We start from the raw sequence: 11,269 nt of genomic DNA on the forward strand, positions 1-11,269 counted from the left end.
CTACCTTGGTTAGCCTCGGTTTTTCTCCAATTTTCTTATAGAGACAAGCAGCTAAGCAAACAATGTAACAAACACAAATAAGCAGCTAAGCAAACAATGTAACAAACACAAACAAGCAGCTAAACAGTACTGGAGTAGCAAGCAGCTAAGCAAGACCTAATCAAATTAACATAGCATCAATGCGTCGAGCAAGGAGCAGAGCAACACAGGCAACACACGAACACTCGCATAGAGGAGATTCTAGCACAAAATATGACCAGATTCCCTGTCTCACTTAATCGAACGCTTAGGCCAAAAGCGAAGCGAAGGCAACCGCTCAGCGCTTAAGCGCGCTTAAGCGTACCTAGGCGTACGCTTTTTTGAACCATGTCTATAATGGATTGAGATACCTAGGTATCAAAAAGGAAGAGCCAGCTCCACATCCGATGATTTCCTTATATTGCTCCTCCATCTCCTTGGCCTTTTCAAAATAAAATATTTCACTCTTATGAAAATTAGTCTCGAGTCCTGAGAGTTGTTCGAGTATACCCAAAATTAATTTTATATTAACAGTGTTTTCTAGATCGTGTTCATGAATAGGATCGTGTCATCGACATATTGTAGTATTAAAACTCCCCTCTCAACTAAATGAGGTATGAGTCCGCCTACTTGAACATCTTATTCTGCCCTTGCAATAAGAATAGCCAATATATACGCGACAATGTTAAAACATAAAAGGGATAAGCGATCTCCTTGCCGCAAACCCTTTATAGTTTCGAAATGGTGTCCAATATCATTATTGACCTTAATTTCAACAGATCCTCCCTCAACAAAATGTGCAATCAAGTAATGCCACTGAGGTGTGAAACCTTTCATACACAATGTTTTCTGGAGAAAAGACCAAACTTTATCAAGTGAAAAATATACCACCATTAATGTACGATCCGATGAGGCTCGGAAGGCCTTGCCAATAATGGAGTGGTGACTTTACTACTGTAGTTGCAATGCGGTCTGAACTCGTCATGTCCCAAGGTTGAAGAGTGTTCGGAGAAAATGAAAGTGGCATGTAAATCCAATACGCCTTGAGTCTTGTGAAAATAGAAAACGTCACGAGACTAGCTAAGCCCTTAAAAAGAGAAGCTCAAAGGAGAAATGTCAAAAAACAATCCTAGCGCCAAAGAGTCAACCTATGGTGTACTAGTTGTTGTGCTAATAGCTGAGCCCGGCAGCTAAGCTGGCAAGGAAAAAAATCTAATGGCACCATAGAGAGATCGTCCTTAGCCATTGATATCGTGAATATGATGCAAGTACTTGCCAGACCCACTTAGCACTAACTCACGGGAGCAACTAAGCTAGTGGATCAAGTTTCTCCACTTGCTAACATCAATTCCTTCTCTTTCAGCCACTTGCATTTCGTGTACAATCAACGGGAAACCCAATTTGGTTAAATTTATCACCTTCCTTGTTAAAACAAAAGGGTTGTGGTTAATTAGCCAATGATTTCGGGTCATTTTAGTTTTTTTTAGAAACACATTATAGACGACGTAGACGCTCACACATACGCACATGCACTCACCCCTATGAATGTATGCACACCCTACCCCTATGAGCACCTCTGAGAGACTGCGTTAAGGAAACTTCATTCGACAGGTTTTGAGATTGATGAAGTCACCACATGCATCTCGCTGTCGACGGAAACGTCGCCTCCCACTGAAGAATATTCCGTCTTTTTATGAGACACTAAAGTGTCAAACCCGTCATTTTAACTTTGGTGGGCTGGAGGTGCAACTGTCATTCTAACCACCAAACCACATGTTGGTTCTCTAGTATGTCCTTTTTCGAATATGGAATTTTACTGGTTTTGTATACCTTCTCCAAACAGGCTTTCTTCCCGCTATATTAATACTACTATAGCAATTATATGGTACAACTTATGTAATGTGACACACATGTCTCAACTACATTAAGTTCCAATTTCTCCATAAGACCAAACAAAACACATGAAAAGAATATATTGGGCCCCAACACCACAGAAATAAGTTACCCGTTCACCAGAGTAGACCAATTAATGCCTAGTTTTCATTGATGCTCTCTTCCCAGAAAAAAAAAGAAGAGTTATGTCTTGAAAACAATTTCCTTCATGTACCAATGATATGGCGGAAAATGGAGAAAAATACTATCTCCATTTCTAAAAAGGCTTATATTTTAAAACATGGGTAATACTTATCAGCACTCCCGTTGTGCACCCAACCCTCCGCCCCCAACCCTAACCATCCCGCACCCCGCCCTCCGCCGCCGCCGCCGCCGGTAGCGCCGCCGGGGGCAAAGTCCCTCGGGGCGTGGCGGCGGCGGGGGCCCTTCCTCGTCGCCGTGTGCAGATCGGCAGCCGGATCCCCACCTCCTCGATGCTTGGCGGTGCAGACGCGCGTGGGATGGGCGACGGCGGCGGCGGCCCTCCTCCCGTCGGCTGTCCCCTGGCGGACCGGTCGGCGCGGGTGGGATGGGTGGCGCTGCGGTCTCCCTCTTCTCGTCGGCTTCCCGCAGCACTCCGGCAGGGGTTGGCGGTGGGCGGCGGCCAGACCCTCGGTCTGCGCCATGCCATCCACCCCCGCCTCTCGTTGGTGCGTGGAGGCGATCTCGGGCATCTTCCGCGACACGAGGGCGCCCGGGGCAGCAGCCTTGGGTTTGACGGAGGAGGTGGCCTCTTCTTCGCCGGAGAGGGTCGGCCTGCGGTTGGTGGTGGTGGATTTTTTGATCTATCATCGCCAGCCGGCGGTGAGATGGAGGTGCATGGAAGCCGGCGATGGTGTCGCCGGTGGAGGGTTGGGTTGGCCAGCCCGGGATGGTCGCCGACGTGGGGGTCCGGCCTGAATAAAGGCGGCGGTCCTAGGGCCTCTCTTGTGTGAAGAGGAGGACCTACCGGAGGCCTGGACTCGTGATCTGGCCGGAGGGTTGAGTTCCGGAAGGCTCCGCCGGCGAATGTAACAGTGCTTTACCTGAAGTTTGCTGGATCAGAGGTATTCGATCGTGCGCACCCATGCGTTTATTCCGACCGTTTGGTTCTGGAGGGAGCGGCGCGAAGCTCTTTTTCTATGTTGACATCAAGTGACTATGGATCCATGATGAAAGTCGGAAGAAGAGAATTTCATGAAGGCCGGAGGGGAGGACTAGCTAAGGGAGGTTCAAGTCTCCGCGCTGTTGAGGGGCTTGCTTGGTGTCCGGGCTTCACAAAGCAGCGGTAGGAAAGTGGGGGCGACAACACATGTGAAGCGCAGAGTCCTACCTTTCGTGGTGAAAATCCAAGGTCCGACCTTAACCGGTTGTGCCCGGCGGTGACCTTGGTGGAGGCATTGTTTTGAGAGTGGGGACTATCTTCGGGGTGAAAACCTAAGATCTTTGATCGGGCGACGACGGTGTTAGAGCACTCGTTCCCTTTTTGGAGGCGTCGTTTTTTGGAGAGTCTCGCAATTCAGTGTGTTGTCATGGTGGTGGATGTATTGCTGTTGTTAGGTCCGTGATACTCGTAGCGGGACTTTTGTTTCTTAGTTTTCTTTTCGTTTTTTTGGCTGTGTGCATCCGTAGTGCCATTAGGGTGGTGCGTTGTTGCAGAGGCTGGGTGTAATTGGTATCTCTCGATATTAATATATTCCCTTTATCGAAAAAAAATACTTATCAGCACAGTCTTTAGGATTATCAATTTAGTGGGTCGATCAAGAGAGAGACATGATTTATTATTATTATTGTTATTAGTCACAAGAGAAAAACGACTTTCAAGAAAAAAAGAACGACTTGGACTGAGACTTCTCGAGAGAAAATAAGGCGTCCAATGGACATTTAGATGTAGGATCGAGAGCAATCAATGATGATACCTTTCAAAAATTTCATTAAGAAAAGCGACTCGTTGGTGTTAAAGCAATTAGGTAAGCGTTAAGCAAACAAAGTGTTCGTACAGGGTCACCATCTCATTTACTCTAAAGATATAAATGTGATTGAAAAGACCCAAAAATATACACTCAAGGGGTAGTCTTCAGCTGGAAAAAAATACCAAAAATGTACTACAAGTGGCAGTACTGTACCAAAAATGCTCAAGAGCGAAAATAAGAAAATGCATGTATTTAATGTTTACATATTCTACGAGCTTCATCAGACACTTGCACAGTTGCATTATCAATACAAGATAAGGTAGAGCATACTGTTCTCTCAACGAACAGAAACCAAAACTTATTGTGACAGCATCAATTTCGTAAGATATAATGTCTTACCTACTGGCAACTAGCTACATCTTTCATCAACAGCCAACACAACTTTGCAAAACAAACTGTGGAAACCTGCAGGGGCAGTTGCCAGCCCGGTTGTCGTGGGCTCGATAGGACGGCTTGGGTGCGGGGTCACCGTTGCAGGCTTGAGGCGAGGGCGGGTGCGAGGCTGAGCCATCCGGCCCTGGATAGTCGGGCAGACCTGCGGCGGGCGAGGGCAACCGCGTCCCGCACGTCGGCGCAAAAGCAGGCGGTAAGAGGTGGAGCAGGCGAGTCCACCGGCACAGATCAAACGCACGAGCCGAACGACCATCCATAGGAGGCCACGGTAGCCCGACTTTTATCTCTGCGTGGGATCAGCTTGCCAAAGCCATGTAGCTGACGGAGAGAATGGTTGAGGAGAGAGAGCACGCGACGGAGACCTCGGATCTGCTCGAAGTAGAAGTAGCGGAGCCTGGTCGGAGGAGATATAGGCGGCGGCGGTCACCCACCGCGGACTAGTTCGCAAGAGCGCGTGCTCATTTCGAACATATTGGTCGATCAATATAAGAATGAATGGTCTTCATGCGCCCTCGATGGTGGATTCCATCCTCGAGGCGCCGCGTGAGTCTGCGGCCATGCTGGCCTCTAGTGATGTAGCGTCGGCCACCTCCGGAGGTGCCGTTTCTGGCTCATCTCATCCTCGCAACAGCCATAGGTCTGTGACGGCCGACGCTCCTCCTACCGGTACTTGCCCTCCCGACTGCCTGCTCTGCGACCCTACCGTGCTGGTCGAGGGGCTCGGGTCCTTGTCGATGTTTTCGGTTGCCTCGTGTGGCCCTACCGAGGTGCCCCTTCCTACTGGTGATGCCCTACCAGTCCCGAGCTTGCTTTGGGATGCTTCTCCGGGCTCCGGCAAGGACAACGACGGTGAAGAGTTGGCTCCATAGTCGTCGGTGGCCTCAACCGAAGGCGTTATTTCTGGCTCGGTTTGTGGTACTGCTGATGTGCACCAAGATGAGGAGGCACCAACGGTGCCCCGTGGATGCCTCTCTGTTGTTGACTCTCATGCAGATGAGGAAGGCTGGGTACAAGTGGGTTGGGGCAGCTGCCCTAGCCACAAGCCATCATTTTTGCTTCGAAAGGAAGGCCCCGAGCGTAGTCTCGTCTTCAAGTGTTGGGCTTGTGGGAGATGCTTTCGGCGCCTCGAGTGTGACCACTAGGTCAACACATGCCATGACGTCTTTAGATGCATCCGATGGCGTCATCCTGGTCATCGGGAGCGATTTTTCCGTGTGCGCTTTCCAGCTGCTCGTTCTCTGGACGCTCGTGCTTGCTCTACGGACACACATGCTCCTTGCCAGGGAAGTTACTCTCCGTTCGCTCAGCCTTAGAGTCCCTCGGTGTCCTGGAGTTTGGCTAAGGTTGTGTGACTCTTCATCGACTGCAACATCATCGCTGCCAAGGCCCAATCCAAGGTGATGTGATGAGATCAATGTCAACACCAGTTTCGACTCTCGCCTTTAGTGGAAATTTTCCTTGCTGCCCTTGGAGCTTGCGCAGTGGTTTGCTAACCGCATCGACGAGGCGTCTCGCCCCTTCGTGAAGAGGTTGCAAGTCTCAAATTGTTATTGGCACGCGTTGGTGTTTCTTTGGAGCCGACGAAGACATGCTCTTCTGGTGGGCATGAGCTCGCCGCCGTGCAGGCATTGTTTCCGCTTGACTTCGCTGAGCAGACATCATTAGTGGTTGACGAAGAAAATTCGTATAGTTGTTTCTCTCCTCGTGGTAGTCTCTGCCGGTCGTCCGGTCGTCGTAGTCTGTTGTGTCGACTATCTCTCTAAGAGCGCGTGCATAGACTAAACCTTGACCTCCGATATTGCAGATCACGCCAGCTATACGTGAGTTGTGTGTGATTCATCTATGGTGTTTCTATTGGTGTTAGGCTCTGTTGCGGCTTCTCCATCGAGTCAAACACTGTGCTTTGAGAAGAATGGTGTTGTTGACACTGTAGTCTCTCTCGCTTGAATTCGGCAGGCATGCAGTTTCTTTTGGTGATGGGGCTGCTAAGACTAGACTGTTAGCGAAGGTGTCCGGAGCTGTCGCTGCTAGCAGAGAGGTTTATGATTTCCTCGCCACCTTGGATGTTGTCTACCTGGTTTCATAGTTGATTGATGGCATGTATTTGTTGGTACGGTGTTGGAGTCATGTTTGGAGTGTTCGTTCAAGTGGCCTAGTGGTCCCTTGAGTTGGCTAGAGTGGGTGTCGCCCTGAAGTTCGGGTCTATGTTAGACTTGGTTGTGGGTATGTTGTTTGTGTGTGCTTTGTGTTGTCGTTACAAGTTTTCGCCCGATTTTCCCATGAAAACTAGGCACTCTTTTCTTATTAATGACTATGGTAAAGCTTTTGCCTCCTTAAAAAAACGGCGAAAGTTGATACAGTAGGGTATTGCTGAAAATAGCAATTTCCGGTAGCGTAAGATTGTAAAGCTCATATTTGAAGTTATTGAGCACGTCAGAAACAATCAGTGCACATAATTACAAAATTGTTAACTTGATCAGGGAATAGAAAAAGAGTTACTTGTGTCACCACTCATCATCACTGTTTTGATCTGTTCTAAGTCAAGTGGAAGAGTATCTCGTAGGTATCTGTCAAGAGGTGTTGGATTCTTGCAAGGAAAGAGAATCTCCGGTTGCTTCATCCACACCAACTGTATCCACAGTGCACCTATCACTCGGTTGTATTTCCGTATCGACTTGATCCTCTGTCTGACTGTCTGGATAGTGTTTAGAGAGAAATAAACTTCTTACACAAGTTTAGGTTTACTTATTCCGGATAATAATAATTCTCTCGAAAGTGTAAGAAATATCACAGTAAGGGAATATGGTAGATGCATATACATGAGATGATGCATATAGTCTTCACAAAAAAAAAAAGATGATGCATATAGAGGTGACTTTTTCTTTGCTGTGCAGCATTTCTCTTCCCGTGCAAAAAATCTAGACGCGTTGAATAAAACTACGATGTATGCCACCCATTGGTCTTCTTTATTGTTTGAGCTCTAGTAGTATATCGTAGATATTCATGTTGCATTTACATATTCATTCGGTTTCGCTAGTTCTCGATTGATCGAGAATCAGCTCAGAGCTAGGTCACCTCACACTGTTAGATTTGCGTCATGATTCTCACCATGGTGGTGGTAAGCTAGGAACTGGTGCAGTCTAGCAGGGTACACGCAGCCTATACACGCGTGTGGCCTAGCGTGTGTACGTGTGACCGAGAGTGACCTAGCGTCGCGGAGCCGGCAGCTGTTGCCCCCACGGAATCACCCTGCGCTGAAATTATCCGAGGGACCGTCGTACTTCGTTCGTCGTGGACGGAGCCGTGCAACTACAGGAATCCATCGAGGTGCCGACGGCCGGCGGCCCTCGGCGTACCACCGCCTCGCCCTCGGCGTATGGTACGCCGACGGGGACCCTCGGCATAGCTCCTCGGGCAAGGTCAGCCTCGGGACAGCCCAGCCGGCCGTCGGCGTAGAGGAGACCGTCGGCGTAGAAGGCGAAGGCCGAGGGCGACGACCACCCGTCGGCGTACTAGCCCTCGGCGTAGCAAGCTAACGGACGACGTCGACCCGACGGTCGCTACCGCTACGCCGAGGGTGCGGCCGTCGGCGTACGCTGCCACGCGGCGGGCTGCGGCGAGCCGTGGCGCGCGCTACGCCGAGAGTGAGGCCGTCGGCGTACGCTGCCACGCGGCAGGCCCCGGCGAGCGCTGGGCGCACGCTACGCCGAGCGTGAGGCCGTCGGCGTACGCTGCCACGCGGCAGGCCCCGGCGAGCGCCGGCGCACGCTACGCCGAGCGTGAGGCCGTCGGCGTACTCGCCACGCGGCAGGCCCCGGCGAGCGCCGGCGCACGCTACCCCGAGGGGGAAGCCGTCGGCGTACATGAGACCATTTGGTCCATGTCGACGCTACCCCGAGGGGGAAGCCGTCGGCGTAGCTTGGACCATTTGGTCATTTTTTTTGGTTTTTTTGCTGTTTTCCAGATTTGGCAGTATAATAAAAGCACATAAAATTCACAGGAACTTCGCATGAAGTGCAAATACACATAACATGAAGTGCATACATAGTGTCATAGTGGATACATAGTGCCATAATGTGCATACATGGTGGTGCCCTAGTGTGCATACATGGTGCCATAGTGTCGATAAGAGATACAATGCGACAACTAGAGGAGCTCGTCGCCGCTAGACACCGGCCCGGGCCGATTCCTTCCGGTAGAAGCTGCGGAAGAACCACCGGGAGAAGGACCGGGAGAAGTACCGGGAGAAGTACCGGGTGTAGCACCGGGAGAAGGACCACCATGATGAACCGGTGTGATCTCCCTCCCACCACCCCGGTTTCCGGAACATCCCGTTCCCTACACACATGTTCCCGAGATGTTAGCAATTTGCGAGGCAAAGGAAAGCCGTAGTATTCGGTTTGGCGAAGAACTTACCGTTGTTCTCCCATAGTACTCCGCAGCGAAATTTTCCTTCGATGGCATGTTTGGCGCCGGCCCCGGAAAGGGAGGCATCGGCCCTAAATCCGTCTGTCTGTCCAGATTTGATTGGCCACCATCGACGCCCGCAAGATAGTTTACATGTCGGTCTTTGAAGAAATGAAGCATCAAACTAGGGGAAAGTGGGACTTGTCATCATTTGCGGAAACAAAGGTTGGAACTTACATGTATATATGCCATGTACTCCATGAAGTGCTGCTGGTGCTTGGTTGAAGGCCACCTGATATTCTTGATGAGCGACCACGTAGGCCGCCTCGAAGTCAGGCTACAATTTCACAAATTCATGTCTCGTTAGCACTTAGCAATGTATGAACGAAAGTCGGAAAGAGGATGGAAATGAGGGAAACTTACGTCGTATGCGGGTTGTTGCCGAGACCGGCGACGAGGCGGGAGAGGGGGGTGTCCTTGGTGAGTCCCGCCTTGAGACGCGTGAAGGTCGTGGTGAGGGTATGCTTGACGGCCTTGTTCAGCATGGCGAGACGGCCATGCGGCAACCCTCCGGACGACAGGACCAACGACTCCTCGTCGACCTCCGCGCTCATGGGGTCATCCACCTCCGGGTGACGATGCCTCACCATCTCGCAGTAGTTCTCGACGTCCTCGGCGTAGGTGCCGAAGTACTCAGGGAGCGAGGGCTGAGGCTGCGAGAGATCGGGCTTCTTAAGCCGCATCTTGTTGTATATCTCGAGGTCGGACATCTCCTCCTCGGGTCCTAACGCGGCCCTCTCGCATCGCGAAAGGAAATGTTGTGAGTACCAACTTTGAACCTCGAAGGAAAATAAAATGTATACATACCGTCTTCCCCTTGTAGCGCTCGTAGCCGAGGTTTCCCCCACGGTGTGTGCCACCGTCGCCTCGGTTCTCCGCGTTCCGCCTCGCCACGGCTGCAAAGTCCTCGTCCATCTTGAGCCACCTCGTCCTAACCATCTCCTCCCATGCCTCGGCATGCGGCTCGGCCCAATCGGGGATAACCTGAAAATGCAATACTCAACTCAATCTAATGCAATCGCAACTTAGTAGCAATGTAGAATCTCATTGACATTTTACTCACCGACATGTAGTCCTCCACCGTCATCTCGTACTCGGCCTTAGCATTCTTACCGACAATGTCCGGCTTATGGACCCTCTCGCCTCTCTCTGCCCGAAGTGACCCGCGGACGTGATCCTTTGGTTGTACCACACCCGCGGTGTCAACCTCTCACAAGTCGCCCGCAAAGTCCTCGTTCGCGGCCGCCTCCTCAACCTCGGGCGCCACACGATAAAAACACTTCAATCATGCAAAAAACAATTGTGAGATTCATGAGTTAGAACATTGGGGTCATCAAATATGAACGAAGCTCGAGAAAATATGTCTTACCCAAAACTTTCTCATCACGGCCTCAGCAGCCGTCGGGAAGCCTACGCCGGGGGCACTCTCGTAGTCCGTCCAAGTAGTGGCTAGCTTCATCTCGCCGAGCTGGGACGATGCCGAGGGGATAGTACTTGCCCGGCCAGAACTTCCTAAGCAAAGCTCCAATCATGCTGCTAGGCAGGCGCCCCTTGACCCCCGGAGGAAATATCCAATTGCTGCACATGAAAATCAAACATTAGCACATGAAAATCAAACATTAGTACTTGAAAATCGAAATTGCCAAATTAGTACACTTACTCAGTGCCAGCAGGAATAATAAGGGTCTTCGCCTCATGGGTCTTAGGCTCCTTCCTCTCGTCGGGGACTCTCGCTTCCCCACGAATCTTCGATGCCTTCGGCCGCCCATCCTCCTCCGGAGTCTCAAACCCGCGGCTAGAGTCCTCCTCGGCTCTAGACTCCGTCTCCGCCTCCTCTCTAGACGTCCCCTCCAAAAAGAACCCGGAAGCAACGTCGCCTGAAGCCGAGGGTGGTGGCTCAAAGTCCGGTCCTCCCCAGCCACCTCCACCTCCACCTCCACCTCCACCTCCACCTCCACCTCGTCCCCGTCCTCGTCCTCGTCCTCGTCCTCCTCCTCCTACCGCAAAGTCCTCGTAACGCGGATTGCGACGCGGTTCCCTCTCACTCCTTCTAACATTGTTCTTGCGTTGTTGCATCTTCTTAAGCAAGCTCGACGAGTCCTCCTTGCCGCCGCTCATATTGTTCAATCACCTGCATTGAGAAAGAGAAAACAATTAAGAAGCATGTTGAAAAATATATAAATAGTAAGCATAAAGACACTAAACAATTAAGAAGCATGTTCAAGAATATATAAATACTAAGCATAAAGATACTAAACAATAAAGAAGCATGTTGAAAAAAATATAAATAGTAAGCATAAAGATACTAAACAAATAAGAAGCATGTTGAAATATAAACACATAAAAGACCCTCACCAGCCGTCATCAATCTCATCGTCAATCTCATTTTGTTTCTCCTTGCCACTATCACTATCACTATCTTTTGAGTAGTAAGTTGGATTTTGATAGACGGGTGGAGGCTCATCATCGCTATCATCTTCCACTTGTAACTTCTCGAGCATATCTAT

The sequence above is a fragment of the Lolium rigidum genome, chromosome 1 (assembly GCF_022539505.1).
Source record: "Lolium rigidum isolate FL_2022 chromosome 1, APGP_CSIRO_Lrig_0.1, whole genome shotgun sequence".
Taxonomy (NCBI): Eukaryota; Viridiplantae; Streptophyta; class Magnoliopsida; order Poales; family Poaceae; genus Lolium; species Lolium rigidum.